Source organism: Echinops telfairi, unplaced genomic scaffold (genome assembly GCF_000313985.2).
Source record: "Echinops telfairi isolate 266 unplaced genomic scaffold, ASM31398v2 ScPeMD7_7457;HRSCAF=8495, whole genome shotgun sequence".
Taxonomy (NCBI): Eukaryota; Metazoa; Chordata; class Mammalia; order Afrosoricida; family Tenrecidae; genus Echinops; species Echinops telfairi.
The window spans coordinates 20,246,747-20,250,125 of record NW_022111357.1 but is presented as its reverse complement, the minus strand read 5'-3'; positions in this window follow the sequence as shown (position 1 = coordinate 20,250,125).

Sequence of the window (3,379 nt, the reverse complement as noted above, 5' to 3'; positions counted from 1 at the left end):
TGGAATTGTTCACCTCCTACATACAGTACATAATTGATGTAACCATAGCACCGCTCTGCATGAGTAAGTTTATTTTGCAAATCTTAACATTTATCAATCAATTTCTTTAAAATTTATTATTAATTGGGAGTTAATAAGTATTTCATATCATTCCAAGGTTCAATCATGCCAAGCAGAATTGTACAATTGCTACCATAGTCAATTTCCAAACATTCTTTTTCTTCCTGGACTCCTTGACATCGTTTTATTCTACTTGTTGCCCTGAAATAGGTTCATCAATCCTGGGTTTCATATACCAAAACACAGAAAACCATGTAACACGACTTCACGCGGGTTACCTCCAATGGCATAACATCTCTGAGATCCACCCTAATATGAACAAACAAAACACAAATACAGAAAATGTTGAAAACCAAATCGGGTCCAACAGGCATCAGAGGAGGGGGATGCACTGGGCTGGTTTTGACTGTTCAAGTCAGATGTCGGCCTTTGATCTTCTCTACGCATCTCCAATGGATTCTCGCAATTTACTAATACCAATAGCCTCTCCTGTGACTCGGATTATATGATTTACAATCCTTTGGTGATTGATGCTGGTGCGCTTGTCCCATGTGGACGAGTTGACATCTCACTTGGGTGGCTGCTTGTTTGGAGGAAAGCGTTTAAGACCCCAGGTGCTATTTGAGCTGATAGCTGGGCACCTTCTAAATTCTTCAGCACCTTTTGCTATGCCACCTACATCTTCTGTATTCCTTGCCCTGAGTTTTGAGCAGGGCCATGATGTGAGAACTAATTGTTCTTAAGTTGAAGCTAGGATTTAGTGCAAGCCCAAAACACATTCCTGAATCTATGCTTCCCCCGCGCCCCCACAAACAACAACAACAACATACTTTTTCTTCCTGGACTCCTTGACATAGTTTCCCTTTTACCCTCTCTCCCCCACCCCTGTACACCCCCTCCATGAAACCCTTATTCTACTTGTTATCCCTATAGGCTCATCAGACCTGGGTTTCATTTACCAAAAAACCAGAAAGACGTATAACACAACTTCAAGTGGGTGACCCCAATAATATAATGCCCCTGAGATACACTCTAATAGGGACCCCAAAACAAACAAACACAATAAAGCAGAATGTCCATCACAGGCTTGCTGGAATCATACCTATCTTCATACAGCACACAGGGCATTGATGTAGCAAGACCAAGTTTGTCCGCCTACCAACAGTTCAACCAGCTTGGGGCAGCTGCCATCGCTTCCTCAGACACCGTGTGTTTTCCGACGTCAGTCCTCAGCTTGCAAGGGTGTCTGAGGCCCCGCCCAGTTCACCCAGCGGAGTGTCTGCCTGGGATCTCTCTGGGGCAGCCTCTGGAGCACGCTGTGAGCCTTGAAGATGCAGGAGTCCGTGTCCCAGCGTTCCATGGCACCCGTGGAGACCCAGAGGCCTGGGTTGGTGCATATTCCCAAAGACACTCCCCACCTAGCGGCCCCCAAAGTATTTTCAGTTGTTCTTCCCACCAATGGAAGGTCGGTCCTCCCTCTTTTCCAACAGACATTTATTGCCCGCCCCCTCTCCCCCCCACCCCACCGCCCACCATGTTTGCCCTCCCGAGTTGATTTTCCCATCAGTAGCCCTCATCCCTCTAGGAGGGCTGTCTACTTGTCTGGGGAGACCTCATCATAGACTTCCATGGCAACCACTCAGCAGACTACATCCCCTTCCCCTTCCTTGACCAGTTGATCCCAGCTGACGTGCGGTGCCCTCTGGCGAGTGACCTTCAAAAGACTTACCTATCAATTTCTCCCGAGAAAGCCAGTCTGAAAGGAAATGGGAAAATAAATACATTACTATAATTTTTATATCTAAATATTCATGTAATGTATTTTCTGGAGGGATTGTTCACCTCCCTTACATGGAGATAAAATTCTAATAAATATAAATGTAACGATAAGCATCCTTTGTTGCTTTCTTGGAAGATAATTATACAAACACCCATTGTTGCAAGACAGAAACATTTTTGTGTGACAAATACAATAGAATTTTGGGTCCTCTTAATGTGCCTAACACCTCCGTTATTAGGACATCAAGAGTAAGAGCAAGAACAATGTCCTGCATGAAAACATAAATGAGCACTTTTCCTGTAGCTCAAAATGGATATTTCTATTATTTGGAGGGTGTTTGCTGTGACTGTCATGTTAAATTATTATTTAGATTAGTAGTATATTAAATGTATGCTAGATTGCTCCTGCATGCATGCCAAACATAGTTATAAATATTATTGCTTACAAAATGTAGGACGTGGCTCTGTAGATACATGCTATGGAGTTAAAAATACCTTGAATGAGTCCCTTGCAATGGTCGTCTTGCTCCAATTCCGTGTTTTTCATATCATAGAAGCATGGGGGCCCCATTTATTGTTTCCCAGAGTATGTGCAAAAGCCTGTCCTTCTGTTTGTCTCACGGCAAACAGTGTTTCTGGGTGGCGTCGCGGGTTAAGTGCTGGGCTACTAACCAGAAGATCAGCAGTTCAAAATCATCAAAGCTCCTTGCGAGCAAGATGAGGCTTTCTAACTCCTGTACAGAGTTGCAGTTTCAAACGCCCACAGGGGCGGTTCTACCCCGTCTGCCAGGGCCCCTGCGAGTGAGGAGTAACTGCGTGGCTGGATCGGCAGGCAGAGAAGACACCGCTCTCTCTGAATGGGTCAGAGGCCGCTATCTGCTAATATCGTCCTTCCTCGCCCAGTAAACCACTCATGTGGATTCAGTCATATACCGTATTTGGTGAATGTAAAAAGAGTTAGACTGGCCAGCCCACCCCCAATTTTTTCAAGTTTATAGAAAAGTAGAATGCAAAGATAATGAAATTCTCCCATGAACTTCTTGATGCCCTCTTGTAGTTTATGCCCCAAAGACCCACCAAGATAAGGAGTTTCAATGACACAGGCCCTAGGAGACGGATCTCAGTGAAGGTGTGGAAGTGGTAGGGGTCACATCCGTAAACAACCTTGCCCTCCATGGCCCTGTGTGAATGGCATTTCTGGCTGGCACATTCTCACGCCCTGGAGCTGGCACCGATCTCAAGTAGCACCTGCCAGGACCCTTCCCCCGCAGAACTGGCTCTCCCGTCTTGGAGCCCCATCTGCCTGGCATCTGTAGGTCTTTGCTTTGGACAGCTGGGCCCCCCGTTTATGGGTTCCCCCTATGGGCCTTGTTTGATAATCTTGTCCCTGCTGAGACCCCCGGTCTCTCGACTGCAAGTCCAGCACGCTGACCAGCCCCTGAGAACACCTGTAACCTTCACAACACAGATACACACCTGCTCACACATCATGACACTGACCACCCGCACTGCTCTGTGCACCAGTCACACCCAAACCCAA